The sequence below is a fragment of the Oncorhynchus masou genome, chromosome 29, assembly GCF_036934945.1.
Source record: "Oncorhynchus masou masou isolate Uvic2021 chromosome 29, UVic_Omas_1.1, whole genome shotgun sequence".
NCBI classification, from domain to species: domain Eukaryota; kingdom Metazoa; phylum Chordata; class Actinopteri; order Salmoniformes; family Salmonidae; genus Oncorhynchus; species Oncorhynchus masou.
This window is the reverse complement of record NC_088240.1, coordinates 77,043,981-77,060,000: the sequence shown is the minus strand read 5'-3', so window position 1 is coordinate 77,060,000 and position 16,020 is coordinate 77,043,981. Positions and strand designations below refer to the sequence as shown.

General features: G+C 49.6%; 1 protein-coding gene and 1 pseudogene across 1 annotated transcript in view; both read left to right on the top strand.

Moving 5' to 3' along the window:
* LOC135520619 (ephrin type-B receptor 5-like) overlaps positions 1-16,020 on the top strand; it is a 100,864-nt gene that overhangs the window by 32,339 nt on the left and 52,505 nt on the right. The window lies entirely within an intron of this gene.
* Positions 96-3,232, top strand: LOC135520618 (uncharacterized; annotated as a pseudogene).

Sequence of the window (16,020 nt, the reverse complement as noted above, 5' to 3'; positions counted from 1 at the left end):
TTTGTTGACAATCATAAATTAAACAATATAAAAATATATAATTACTGATTTCAGAGTGACTATAATACATTATGTTCTTTGGTCTGTTCCCAGCCATGGCTTCCTCCTGTATTCTCCTGTGAAGAGCAGTTCCAGTGCTCTATCTGTCTGGATGTGTTCACTGAGCCAGTCTCTATCCCCTGTGGACACAACTACTGACCTATGCCAGTGTCCATTGTGTATGGAGAAATTCAGACAAAGACCTGAGCTTCGAGTATATACTTTAATTTCTGAAATGGCTGCTCAGCTCAAGAAGTTGGCTCCAGTTGAAGACACACCCTTCACCCCAGGACATGCCCAAACCACAACCCTCGCCAAATCTGGAGAAGTGCCATGTGACGTCTGTACTGATACAAAGCTTGTGTCTATAAAGTCCTGCCTTTTGTGTCTGGCCTCTTACTGTGAGACTCACCTGGAGCCTCATCAGAGAGTTGCTTCTTTCAAGAAACACAAGCTGATCGTCCCTGTGGAGAACCTGGAAGACAGGGTAAGAAGCATGAGAGACCCCTGGAACTGTTCTGTAGGAGTGATCATATGTGTGTGTGTCAGTTCTGCACTGAGACAGACCACAAGAAGCACAAGACTTTCCCCATAGAGGAAGAGTATAGAGAGAGGAAGACTCCGATGAGGAAGACTAAGGGTAAAGTTCAGGAGATGATCCAGGAGAGACTGCTGAAGGTTAAGGAGATCAAACAGGCAGTGGAGCTCAGCAAGAGAGATGTAAAGAGAGAGATAGCAGACAGCGTGGAGGTCTTCACTGCTATGGTGCGCTGTATTGAGAAAAGCCAGGCTGAGCTCATTGAGGTGGTTGAGGGGAATCAGAAAGCAGCAGAGAGGCGGGCTGAAGGGCTCATTGAAGAGTTGGAGCAGGAAATCACTGAGCTAAAGAGAGGAAGCACTGAGCTGGAGCAGCTCTCAGATATTGAGGACCACCTTCCCCTCATTCACAGCTCCCCATCCCTCTGTACTACCCTTCCACACACAAAGAACTGGTCTGAGATCTGTGTGCTCTCAGATATTGAGGACCACCTTCCCCTCCTTCACAGCTCCACATCCCTCTGTACTACCCTTCCACACACAAAGAACTGGTCTGAGATCTGTGTGCTCTCAGATATTGAGGACCACCTTCCCCTCCTTCACAGCTCCCCATCCCTCTGTACTACCCTTCCACACACAAAGAACTGGTCTGAGATCTGTGTGCTCTCAGATATTGAGGACCACCTTCCCCTCCTTCACAGCTCCCCATCCCTCTGTACTACCCTTCCACACACAAAGAACTGGTCTGAGATCTGTGTGCTCTCAGATATTGAGGACCACCTTCCCCTCCTTCACAGCACCCCATCCCTCTGTACTACCCTTCCACACACAAAGAACTGGTCTGAGATCTGTGTGCTCTCAGATATTGAGGACCACCTTCCCCTCCTTCACAGCTCCCCATCCCTCTGTACTACCCTTCCACACACAAAGAACTGGTCTGAGATCTGTGTTCATAGCAGCGTTCAGAGCAGCGTGGGTGTGGGGACTCTGGGGAGAGTTTTGTCTCAGCTGGAGGAGACCCTCGGTAAAGAGATGAAAAATGTGTGTGTTGCTGATCTGAAGAAGATAGCAGTATGCAGTGGATGTGACTCTGGACCCTGATACAGCATATGCCAAACTCATCCTGTCTAAGGACAGGAAACAAGTGAGATATGGAGACAAAAAGCAGAATCTCCCTGCAAACCCAGAGAGGTTAGATTATCATACCCGTGTTTTAGGAACGGATGGGTTCTCCTCAGGGAGATTCTACTATGAAGTTCAGGTGAAAGGGAGGACTTCCTGGGGTTTAGGAATGGCTAGAGAGTCCATCAACAGGAAGAGAGTGAATCTATTGAGTCTTGCCAATGGATACTGGGCTTTGGGGCTGGAGAATGGGGATGAGTATGAGGTTTGCACTGGGTTTTATGTCCCCCTCACCCTGAGAGAGAAGCCCCAGAAGGTGGGGGTGTTTGTGGATTATGAGGAGGGTGTCACGTTCTTTCAAAATCGGGATTCGTGACAGAGGGTCAGGTCTCCTTTTACAATGTGGAGGCCAGGTCTCATATCTACTCTTTCACTGGCTGCACCTTCACTGAGAGACTCCACCCACTGTTCGCTACAGGCTATCATCCTTCCAACACAACTCCTCTTATCATCTCTCCCATCAAGTCTGACTGAGTTTAGGGAACAGGGAAGTCAGTCACACAGACACAAAGCATATGCACAATATCACTGTGTTTATATTTGTGCATTCATTAGAGAATATGTTTGTATATGTTTATCAGCTTAGTTATTTGCATTCTGCTGGTATCTTATCTGATATCATAACACTGTATATTACAATGAAAATATAAACGTTTTACATTTGAGTCCATGTGCAATTTCTCCCTTGGATTTACCAACTATGCATACTGTCAGAGCCGGTCCTGACCTCCCTGGGCCCTAAGCAAAATTCTACTAAGGGGCCCTCCTACCTGACCAGTGTGCCATGTAAACCATTTGCCATTGACACAGTCACACCTGACACCCCTGTGCTCCCACTACAATCCTCCCTCCCAGTGGCGGTTCATTCAGACATTTGGAACAACACAAATAAATAAACATTTAAAACTATATAAATATAAATATATGTACAAAAATCAGACTCAAGAATATCAAAAAATAAGTAAAAGAGACAAAGAGAAACAAATTGTAGTATATAAATACACATAATATAGTGAATCAAATTATTACACTATTCCCCTATTGCTAACTGTAACGTCCGGGGTGTGGTGGGTGAGAAGTCAGGCGCAGGAAGCAGAGTGTCACACCCTGACCTTAGTATTCATTGTTTTCTTTGTTATTTTGGTTAGGTCAGGGTGTGACATGGGTGATGAATGTGTTTATGTCTTGTCTAGGGGTTTTGTATGTTTATGGGGGTGTTTCCTATCTAGGTGTATGTCTATGGTCTATGGTTGCCTAGATTGGTTCTCAATTAGAGACAGCTGTCTATCGTTGTCTCTGATTGTGAACCATATTTAGGCAGCCATATTCTTTGGGTATTTTGTGGGTGATTGTTCCTGTTTCAGTATGCCAGTGTTTAGTGTTCACGTTACGTGTCGTCTTCGTTCATTTTGTCGGTTTGTTGTTTTTGGCATTGTTTAAGTATTCCCATTAAATATGGATTATATTCACGCTGCATCTGGATCCTCCTCTCTTTCACCCAAAGACAGTCGTTACACAGAGAGTTCAGGGTAGTGATATATTGTTGAATGCACAAAAACTGGTGAACATACACCAACCCCACAGAACACAGGGCACACACCAAAAACAAATGCCCCAAACACGGGGGACTTAAACAGTCCAGCAAAACCCAAGAACATGGGCACGTACACCAAACAATCCCGCACGCCTGCTGGTAAATAAAGCCCGACCAATCAGCCTAAAATGAACACAGGTGAAACCAATAAACAGAAAGGGGGGAAAAGGGATCAGTGGCAGCTAGTAGGACGGTGACGACGACCGCCGAGCGCCACCCGAACAGGAAGGGGAGCCACCTTCGGTAGGAGTCGTGACACTAACAAAAAAACACACAAATAAAACTAAGTTGCACAAATCCTACATCACACAAATACACAATTAGAATAACACACTTATAAAGAAGAGAACCTGATTATTACACTATTGACTTCAAACAAGAAACACACAAACTAAATTGCACAACTAATTGCTGTACAAAGTTAGAGGTGTGCTATTTGATAAATTCCTCCACTCCCCATACCTCGGGCTTCCAGTTGGGAGACAAAGCAAGACGAAAAACAAAGCGAACTGGCACAGACAGACAGAAAACACAGGTATAAATACCCAAGGGATAATGGGGAAGATGGGTGACACCTGGAGGGGGTGGAGACAAGCACAAGGACAGGTGAAACAGATCAGGGTGTGACAGTCACCATTCAGAATATTATTATTATGTATTTGTGCGGGCGGGCGCCCCATGCCGCCCCCGACAAGATGCCGCCCTAGGCCGCGGCACATGTCACTTATGCCTAAATCCACCACTGGAGGGAGACTCTGCCACAGAACCTACCAGGCTGGGGAGACCTACAGGAGGCCTGGTGCGTGGAGGAGGCACCGGATGGAGTGAAGGGCAACTCTGGCAGCTCCGGAGTGACGGGCAGCTCTGGCAGCTCCTGACTGACGGGCGGCTCTGGCAGCCTCTGACTGACGGGCGGCTCTGGCAGCTCCTGACTGACGTGCGGCTCTGGCAGCTCCTGACTGACAGGCGGCTCTGGCAGCTCCTGACTGACGTGCGGCTCTGGCAGCCTCTGACTGACGTGCGGCTCTGGCAGCTCCTGACTGACGGGCGGCTCTGGCAGCTCCTGACTGACGTGCAGCTCTGGCAGCTCCTGACTGACAGGCGGCTCTGGCAGCTCCTGACTGACGTGCGGCTCTGGCAGCTCCTGACTGACGGGCGGCTCTGGCAGCTCCTGACTGACAGGCGGCTCTGGCAGCTCCTGACTGACGTGCGGCTCTGGCAGCTCCTGACTGACGGGCGGCTCTGGCAGCCTCTGACTGACGGGCGGCTCTGGCAGCTCCTGACTGACGGGCGGCTCTGGCAGCTCCGGACAGGAGGGCGGCTCTGGCAGCTTTGGACAGGTGGGTGGCTCTGGCAGCTCCAGACAGGAGGGCGGATCTGGCAGCTCCGGACAGGAGGGCGGGTCTGGCAGCTCCGGACAGGAGGGCTTCTCTGGCAGCTCCGGACAGGAGGGCGGCTCTGTCAGCTCCGGACAGGAGGGAGGCTCTGGCAGCTCCTGACTGGAGGGAGACTCTGTAAGCGCCGGACAGGCGGGAGAACCTGGAGGGAGGAGGCGGAGAGACAGCCTGGTCCGTGGGGCTGCCACAGGACCCACCAGAACCTACCAGGCTGGGGAGAGCTACAGGAGGCCTGGTGCATGGACGAGGCACCGGATGGACTGGATGGACCGGATGGACCGATGCACCCTCCCAGCGCCCCGGAGACACAGCATGCATGGGGCGGCAGGGTAGCCTAGTGGTTAGACCATTGGACTAGTAACCGGAAGGTTGTACAAATCTGTCGTTCTGCACCTGAACAGGCAGTTAACCCAATGTTCCCAGGCCATCGTTGAAATTAAGAATTTGTTCTTAACTGACTTGCCTGGTTAAATAAAGGTTAAAAAAATTAAAAAACATTTAAATGCAGCGCCGGCGCAGTATACCCTGGGCCGAAACGGCATACTGGAGACCAAACACGCTGAGCCAGCACAACATGCCCTGGCTGGATGCCCACTCTCGCATGGCACTTGCGGGTGGCTGGCCTATAGCACATCGGGCTATGAGCGAGTACTGGTGACACCGTGCGTTTTACCGCATAACACGGTGCCTGACCAGTACTGCACTTCTTCTGGTAAGCACGGGGAGTTGGCTCAGGTCTATCGCCTGACTCCGCCAATCTCCCAGTGTGCCCCACCTCAATTTTTTGGGGGGGCTGCCTCTCGTGCCTGTTGCGCTGCCTTACCTCATATCACCGCCGCTCAGCTCTCGCTGCCTCCAGATCTTCCTTGGGGCAGCGATATTCCCCAGTCTGTGCCCAGGGTCCCTTGCCTTCCAGTATCTCCTCCCAAGTCCAGGAGTCCAGAATCCTCTGCTCCTGGTTATCACGCTGCTTGGTCCTTTTTTGGTGAGTTTTTTACAAAACTGTTCGTTTGTCGGTTTGATGTTTTTGTATTTCTGTGTTTGGCCTGGTATGGTTCCCAATCAGAGGCAGCTGTTTATCGTTGTCTCTGATTGAGAACCATACTTAGGCAGCCTGTTTTCCCACTATGGGTGGTGAGGGAGTTCTGTAACAATATTCCTCCTCTTCTGACCAGGAGTATGAAGGATTGTACCAATGCGCAGCGTGGTAAGTGTCCATGTTATGTTTATTAAACTGAACACAAAAATAACAAAGGAGAAAACACGACAAAAACTAAAAAGTCCTATTAGGTGACAAAATACAAAACAGGAAACAAAAACATAGAACAACACATAGAATGCCCACCCCAACTCACGCCCTGACCAAACTAAAATAGAGACATAAAAAAGGAACTAAGGTCAGGACATGACAACTGCTCCCTCCTTTAAAACAGTTTGCGCCATCTGTCGTCTAAGAATAAGTAAACCTATACAGAACAGACTGATATATAATCAAACAATATTTATCAAATACAATATTTTCTATAGAATCTTCAGATAAGTGAATATTAATATGAACATAAATAAGAAACTGTAGAAAATATGAAATGTAGGAAATAATAAAATATAACACTGAGCTTTAATATTATAATATTGTAACGGCGTTCTTCGTTTGTTCAAAGAGAGTCGGACCGAAATGCAGCGTGGTGGTTACTCATGTCTTTAATGAAGAAAAAACGGAACGATACATGAAATAACTAATAAATACAAAAACAACAAACGGAACGTGAAACCTATTACAGCCTATCTGGTGAACACAGAGACAGGAACAATCACCCACGAAATACAAAGTGAAACCCAGGCTACCTAAATACGGTTCCCCATCAGAGACAACAAGAATCACCTGACTCTGATTGAGAACCGCCTCAGGCAGCCAAGCCTAAACTAGACACACCCCTAATCAACCACAATCCCAATGCCTACAAAAACCCCAATACGACAACACAATAAACCCATGTCACACCCTGGCCTGAACAAATATATAACGAAAACACAAAATACAATGACCAAGGCGTGACAGAACCCCCCCTAAGGTGCGGACTCCCGGACGCACCTCAAAACCATAGGGAGGGTCCGGGTGGGTGTCTGTCCATGGTGGCGGTTCCGGGTCGGGACGTGGACCCCACTCCATTAATGTCATAGTTCCTCCCCTACGCGTGCTGGGATAATCCACCCTCGCCGCCGACCATGGCCTAGTAGTCCTCACCCAGAACCCCACTGGACTGAGGGGCATCTCGGGACAGAGGGGCAGCTCGGGACAGAAGGGCAGCTCGGGACAGAGGGGCAGCTCGGGACAGAGGGGCAGCTCGGGACAGAGAGGCAGCTCGGGACAGAGGGGCAGCTTGGGACAGAGGAAGCCCAGCACTGAGAGGAAGCCCAGCACTGAGAGGAAGTCCAGCACTGAGAGGAAGCCCAGCACTGAGAGGAAGCCCAGCCAGGCAGTTGAATCCGGCAGATCCTGGCTGGCTGGCAGTTCTGGCAGATCCTGGCTGACTGGCGGATCTGGAAGAGTCTGGTTGACTCGCGGATCTGGAAGAGTCTGGTTGACTAGCAGATCTGGAAGAGTCTGGTTGACTGGCAGATCTGGAAGAGTCTGGTTGACTAGCAGATCTGGAAGAGTCTGGTTGACTAGCAGATCTGGAAGAGTCTGGTTGACTAGCAGATCTGGAAGATTCTGGTTGACTGGCAGATCTGGAAGAGTCTGGCTGACTGGCAGATCTGGAAGAGTCTGGCTGACTGGCAGATCTGGAAGAGTCTGGTTGACTGGCAGATCTGGAAGAGTCTGGTTGACTGGCAGATCTGGAAGACTGGCAGCTCCTTGCAGACTGGCAGCTCCTTGCAGACTGGCAGCTCTGGCTGCTCCATGCAGACTGGCAGCTCTGGCTGCTCCATGCAGACTGACATCTCTGGCTGCTCCATGCAGACTGGCAGCTCTGGCTGCTCCATGCAGACTGGCAGCTCTGGCTGCTCCATGCAGACTGGCAGCTCTGGCTGCTCCATGCAGACTGGCAGCTCTGGCTGCTCCATGCAGACTGGCAGCTCTGGCTGCGCTAAACGGGCAGGAGACTCCGGCAACGCTGTGGAGGCGGAAGGCTCTGGTAGCGCTAAACAGGCGGGAGGCTCCGGCAGCGGAGGAGAGGAGGAAGGCTCCGATAGCGCTGAACAGACAGGAGACTCCTGCAGCGCTGTAGAGGAGGAAGGCTCCGATAGCGCTGAACAGGCGGGAGACTCCGACAGTGCAGGAGAGGGAGAAAGCGCTGGCTGCGCTGAACAGGCGAGGCACACTGAAGGCCTGGTGCGTGGTACTGGAACTGGTGGTACTGGATCGAGGACACGCACAGGAAGCGTGGTGCGGGGAGCTGCCACCGGAGGACTGGTGTGTGAAGGTGGCACAGGATGGACTGGACCGTGAAGGTGTACTGGAGAGCCTGAGAGCAGGACTGGCACAGGACGTGCAAGGCTAGGTAGGTGCACAGGAGGCCTAGTGCGTGAGGCTGGCACATTTTTCACCAGCCGACTAACACGCACCTCAGGACTAGTATGGAGCGCTGACCCAGGTGCCATTAAATCCCCGACACGCTCCGTCGGATGAATCTTGTACCTAAAGCACCAAGCTAGCAACTCCCTCATTACTCTCCACTCCACTTTCCCCATTAACTCCTTCACAGTCTCTGCTTCGCTCACCTCTAACACCGGCTCTGGTTCTGGTCTCCTCTTTGGCTCCTCACGATTAACAAGGAGAGTTGGCTCAGGTCTGTCTCCTGACTCAGCCACTCTCCCTCTGAGCCCCCCCCCCCCAATACATTTTTGGGGCTGACTCACGGGCTTTCCTCTGCGCCGTCGTGATTGCCTCTCCAACTCCATTCTCCTATAGCCCTCTTCACACTACTCCAGCGAATCCCAGGCGGGCTCCGGCACTCTCTCTGGGTCGACCACCCACCTGTCTATTTCATCCCACGTCGTATACTCCATTCTTCTGCTGTCTATAACGACCTCCCTTCGCTGCTCCTGCTGTCACTGCCTGCTAACACGCTGCTCGGTCCGTGTGTGGTGGGTGATTCTGTAACGCCGTTCTTCGTTTGTTGAAAGAGAGTCGGACCGAAATGCAGCGTGGTGGTTACTCATGTCTTTAATGAAGAAAAAACGGAACGATACATGAAATAACTAATAAATACAAAAACAACAAACGGAACGTGAAACCTATTACAGCCTATTTTTTTTATAAAAATTAATTTATTATCATCAATACCATTCATTCTTTACAACTCATAATTTACATACATACTCAAATAATGGTATTTTTAATTAAACTAATTAAATTAAACTAAACATAAACCCCAAACAAAACCTCAGGGGAGCATCTTCCCTCCCCGTCACCCTACAAAATACCTTCCCCTATCTCCCTGTCCCTAATCTATCCTCTTACAAATCTAAATGACACCCAGCCCTAAACCCCCCTTCCACCTCACCCGAGCAGCATGCTGCCCCCACTTCCTCTCCTCCCTCTTCATCCTCCCCTCAAATCTCCTTCCACTCTCCTCACTATCCCTTCCACCCCCCAATCTCTCCCTGTCTTCTCCATGTTCAGCCTTGCTTCCCACAGCCCCCGTTTAAAGAGACTAATGAGAAGCCAGAGCAGAAACCTGTCCCTATCCGTCCCTCTCGCTCTCCCTACACCCCTCTCTAACCTGACCCACGTCAATACAAAATCCCCCTTTACCAAACCTAACAACACCCGTGCCCTAGCCCATACTACTCCAGCAAAGGCACAGTCCCAAAAGACATGGCGCACAGTCTCCTCCCTGCCACAAGAGGATCTTGGACAGGTGGGGGATTGCACTAAACTATACCGGTACAAGATGGAACATACCGGCAAACACTTATGAAGGCTCAACCAATTCAGGTCCTTGAGCCTGTTGTCCAGACCCCTCACCTGCACTCCCTCCCTGACCACTTCCGAGATGCCTACTACAGGCGCCGGACTCTCTGCCTTTCTGACCTCCTCGTACAGGTGCCTATGATCTAAACCTACTCGGGCAACTTCAATCTCTGGGTGCGCACGCAGCCACTTGGCCGCATGACCAAAGTGCCACGGCAGTTGTTCCGCCCGAGGACCCGTGTTAGACCACACCATTATGCTTCTCGCCTGATACGAGAAAAATACCCGCAGGAGGTAACCGGACGGGTGTATCACTGGCTGAACAAGCTCCGTTAACAAGAAAGAAACAAAAATTGTGTCCAGCTTGAGGGGGAAATGTGGTACCCCCTACCTCCCTCCCGATGGGACAGATCATGCGTGCCCTGGCGACCCACTCATACCTGCCACTCCACATAAACTGAAACACAAGCTTCACTAGAGGCCTTCTCAGACAAGCCGGCAATGGGTAGATGTATGCCAAATACAAAAGCGACGGCAACACATCCACCTTTAGGACCAGGACTTTGCCCATAAAAGACAAATACCTAGCTTTCCACATTGCTAGCTTCCTCTGTACCACTGCGATACGCATGTTCCATTTTAGCGTCGCTGAGCCGGAGGTTTCAAAATGGACCCCGAGAATCCTCAGGGCCCCCTCACAGAGAGATAACCCCCAGGCACATCCGTTCTACCGCGCCATCTTCCGAAAAACTTGACGGAAGACTTTGCATGGTTCAGAACTGCTCCCGACGCTCGAGTGAAATCCCCAAAGATGGCAAGGGACCTTGTCAGGCACGAGTCTTTGCACAACAACAAGGAAGTGTCGTCGACGTACTGCGTCATCTTAACACGCAGTCCACCACTTCCAGGGATCAGCAGACCTTCCACCCCTGTGTCTGCCCTAATGGCAGCCCCCAGAGGCTCCATGTACAGAACGAAAAGGAGAGCCGAGAGTGGGCACCCCTGCCTGACCCCAGACGAGAGGTCAAAAACGTCACCCAAGTGACTATTTACACTAACTCGGCACCCCGCTCCGACATATAATGTACGAATCCATCCTATAAACTTCTCCCCAAATCCTAATCGACCTAACACTCTGAATAAAAAGGATCTATTCATGCGATCAAAGGCTTTCACCTGATCTAGCGCTGCTACCATAAAAGGCAGTCCTCTATCTTCAACCCAAGCGATGGAGTCCCTGATTAACTGTAGGTTCCATCTAATAGAGCGGCCCTCTACCCCGCACGTCTGATCCTCATGAACGACGTAGGGAAGGGCTGTGCGCAACCGGTCTGCTAAAACCTTTGAAAGTAGCTTGTAATCTACACACAGCATGGTCAACGGCCGCCAGTTGCCAAGGTCAGTTACTTCCCCCTTCTTATAAAAAAGTGACAGCACACCAACAGCCATTGATCCCCCCGGGACCCCGTCTCAAGGATGGCCTTCAAGACTTCGAGGACCACTGGTCCAAGTATACCCCAAAACTTGAGATAAAACTCAGCCGGCAGCCCATCCATCCCAGGCACCTTCCCTTTTCCCATCCTCCTAAGAGCGCTCTCAACCTCTTCTAGTGAAATCTGGGCCTCCATCACTTCTCTAATGTCCTCTGGCAACCGCCTGGACAAGTGTTCTAAAAACACATTTCCCTGCTCTACATCTATTTCCCTTTCCTTAAATAAACCTTGGAAATGATCAGTTGTCACCCTGACCATATCCTCTGGTTCTCTAACTATACTACCATTTTCTTCCCTAACACCATGCATTACCTTCCTACTCTGTCTTGCCCTAACCAACTTAAAGAACATAGCAGAACAAGTCTCATTATGTTCTAGAAAGCCGCTATGCGCACGCTCCAGGAAAGCTTGAGCCTTCCGCTCCTGCAACTCCCTGAGCTGCGCCTTTAGGGTTGAGGATCTCTCCCAGTCAAACGACCCGCCGAGGTTGCCTGCCTCGTATTCGACTTCAATTAACCTTTGGATACGATCCACCTCCCTCCTCTCCTCCCTTTTTTTCCTCTTGCAATACCCTATTATAAAAGCCCTAATCCTCACCTTAACTAATTCCCACCACTCTAACACCCCCTCGCACATGGACCGGAGACCCTCAAGCCTCCTAAAGAAAACATAAAACCTGTCAACAAAAGCCTGCTCCTCCAGCACATCCCGATCTAGCTTCCAGTACCCCTTACCAAAGAGGCAGACTGGCGACCCCACCTGCAGGAGCACCCCGTCGTGATCCGAAAAGAAAACAGGCAACAGCCGCCCAGACAACTTTCCCAAAGACCTGGGTACAAAAATATAATCGAGCCTCCGCTCAACCCCCCTGGAGTTACGCCATGTAGGACCGTCCATTTTCGGAGTAGTGTGCATACCACCATCTACCAGACCATGGCAAGCCATAGCCTAGCAATGGCGCCTGCACTGTTACCCCCCCCCCCCCCTCTTCCTAAATCTGTATTAAAATCCCCCCCTATCACTAATTTCCTATTTGTGACACACAGGGGCGTCAGACAGTCCACCATCTCCTTCCTGTCTGCCACCACCTGTGGCCCATACACCACCACTAATCTAAATTAGTACACCACTAACCCTCCCATGCATTACCACAAATGAATCCTCCACTTTAACCTCCCTGTGCCCACACAAAATCCCTACCCCCGATGAGTGCACCCCCCTACACCCCAAAACGACTCCCCCTTGTCCCACTCCCTCTTAAATCTACTAACATCCCCTCCATTCCTCAGGTGAACCTCCTGTAAAAAACAAAAATCAAACCCCACACCCTCCAAATAACTAAAAACCACCCTCCTCTTAACAATATCTCTTAAACCCCTTACATTTAAACTAACAAAAGTAAAATTAGACTCCATAAAAAAAATTAAACATATAATACACACAAATACTAAACTCATACAGAAAAAAAACAAAAACAGGAGACTCACCCGATGCTCCCCTGCTCCATATCTACCGGTGAGAACACCATCCATAATTCCGACATCCCCCCCTCTTCCTCCATCACACCATCCCAGGATGCAGGAATAGTGTTTGGCTTCGGGGTGCCCTGCACCCTGGGTCTACCCCCACAATCCTCCCCCTCCCCAGTGTTGCAGCTGGTTTGGAAAAAAATTGGGGAGGCTGAGTCCCCAAACAAAAAACTCCCCACCTCCTCCTGTACCCAGTCCTGAGTCTTGTTAGGTGTGTCCCCACCCAAATGAAGTTGAGAGTCTTGGGAAACCAGCAGCAACCCAGAGGTTTCTCCCACCCCCATCACTCTCTTGGCCATCCCCTCCCCCTCACTGTCGGCCAATCGCACCCTCCTCTTCATTCTCTTCTTTGGTGATGGCGGCAGTGGAGAGATACCACCCCCCCGCCAGCTCCTCCACCATACCCCTCATCTCTTCCACCATGTCACTTTCCCCCAGTCCACTTGCTCTTCCACCGTCTTCTTCTCCACCACTCCTCCCTCGCTTTCTTCTCTCTCATGCTCCTCCACTCGGTTGCCTTCTTCCACCGCTTTTCCTGGTTCTCCTACTCCCGTGCCTTCCATTTCCTTCTCTCTTCCATCCGCTGCTTCTTGCTCCTCTTCCTTCCTTGTGGCCTTCCCCTCTGGACTTGTATTCTTGTCATGAGGCGTGTTTCCTTCCCCTCCTCTTCTTCCCCCATCCCCCGCACCTGCTCCCCCCCAGCCGCAGACGCATATGACCTCTGATGGGCCGGGCACCCCCGCCACAGGTGTGCTGACGAGCCACACCCATGGCATGTCTTAGGCTTGTCACAATCCCTCGCCTCGTGATCCTCAGATCCACAAAATCTGCATTTTCTCATGCTGCACGAGGCGAAAATGTGACCGTAGGCCATACAGCGCCTGCAAAATGGGGGCTGACGTGCATAAAACAATGTCCCCCTGTCAGCCCCAAGGGAGAACATAGCAGGAGGATGGAGGTAGCCACCATGTCCCTTTGGGTCCTCCCTGAGGAGGGCCTGGAAACCTCTCCTCCCATTCCAAAACCCAAGGGAGTCTTTGAGGTGCCTAGCTGAGGAAACGTTATCCATGTATCTCCCCAGAAAAGCCCTCACCTCTTCATCCTTAACGTAAGGGTTGTAAATGTTAACAGTTACAACCCTAAAGTTATTCTTCGCCAGACTTGATATTTCGTAGTGGCACATCGGCCTCTCACCTCCCACTGCTCTTGCCCTTCTCAGGATATCATCGTGTTTTTCTTCCGTATATAGCGCGACGTCGTATGCTCCCTCCAATGAGTTGCCTTGGAAACAAAACACGTCCTTCACCGTCAGCTTTAGAATCCCCATCAATATTATCCTTCCAAAAGATTCTCGTCCTAAAGGCTCGAACTCCTTTTCCTTCCAAGCAAAACGAATCGTGTTAGCCAGCCCAATCCCAGGGATCGACCGTGATGATGTATTTAGCACCATCTCCGCAAGGAGAATGGCGCTCGTACTCTTCTTCTTCCAATACAAGAAAAAAAGAAAATCCAAAAGTGACCGAAACTGTCTGGTGAACACTACACAGAGACAGGAACAATCATCCACGAAATACAAAGTGAAACCCAGGCTACCTAAATACGGTTCCCCATCAGAGACAACAAGAATCACCTGACTCTGATTGAGAACCGCCTCAGGCAGCCAAGCCTAAACTAGACACACCCCTAATCAACCACAATCCCAATGCCTACAAAAACCCCAATACGACAACACAATAAACCCATGTCACACCCTGGCCTGAACAAATATATAACGAAAACACAAAATACAATGACCAAGGCGTGACAAATATTATACAATTAGCTTTGTCTATACAATGTAAACATGAGCCTATAGGCTGTGGCTGCAGCTATATGTCTCAAAATAGTCCAATAAAACCTATACAGCTGTGTGATTAACTTAGGTTCCCTCTACAGTCTGGGCATTTTCAGCATCATCATGGGCACCAGTCTATCTGGACTGTCTGGAAGAAATGGAGAAAGTATGTCAGCCAGTCATTTACACAAATGCACATCTACCATACAATCTTAAATGTTACTAAGTGTGTAAACATTTTAATGTTTGAATTAATATCTTACCATCAAATTATTCCTCTTCTGCACTTTCTTGAGGCAAAATCATCAATGATGTCTTCATAGGACATGTGTTTCCCCATGTCATGATTTATGCTCATGACGGCCAGACCACTCAAACGTTCTTGTGACATGGAAGACCTCAGATAGCTTTTGATGAGCTTTCATTTTGAAAAGCTCCTCTTTGCCGATGCTACTGTTACTGGTAGAGTGACTGCAATTCTTAGGGCTATCCAAAGGTTAGGAATCAAATCAAATCACATTTTATTTGTCACATACACATGGTTAGCAGATGTTAATGCGAGTGTAGCGAAATGCTTGTGCTTCTAGTTCTGACAATGCAGTAATAACTAACGAGTAATCTAACCTAACAATTCCACAACTACTACCTGATACACACACGTGTAAAGGAATAAAGAATATGTACATAAAGATACATGAATGAGTGATAGTACAGAACGGCATAGGCAAGATGCAGTAGATGGTATCGAGTACAGTATATACATATGAGATGAGTAATGTAGGTATGTAAACAAAGTGGCAGAGTTTAAAGTGGCTAGTGATACAGGTATTACATAAGGATGCAGTAGATGATCTGGAGTACAGTATATACGTATACATATGAGATGAATAATGTAGGGTATGTAAACATTATATTAAGTAGCATTGTTTAAAGTGGTTAGTGATATATTTACATCAATTTCCATCCATTCCCATTATTAAAGTGGCTGGAGTTGAGTCAGTGTGTTGGCAGCAGCCAGTCAATGTTAGTGGTGGCTGTTTAACAGTCCGATGGCCTTGAGATAGAAGCTGTTTTTCAGTCTCTCTGTCCCTGCTTTGATGCACCTGTACTGACCTTGCCTTCTGGATGATAACGGGGTGAACAGGCAGTGGCTTGGGTGGTTCTTGTCTTTATGTCCTTCCTGTGACATTGGGTGGTGTAGGTGTCCTGGAGGGCAGGTAGTTTGTCCCCGGTGATGCGTTGTGCAGACCTCACTACCCTCTGGAGAGCCTTACTGTTGTGTGCAGAGCAGTTGCTGTACCAGGTGGTGATACAGCCCGACAGGATGCTACCGATTGTGCATCTGTAGAAGTTTGTGAGTGCTTTTGGTGACAAGCCGAATTTCTTCAGCCTCCTGAAGTTGAAGAGGCGTGCTGCGCCTTCTTCACAATGCTGTCTGTGTGGGTGGACCAATTCAGTTTGTCCGTGATGTGTACACTGAGGAACTTAAAACTTACT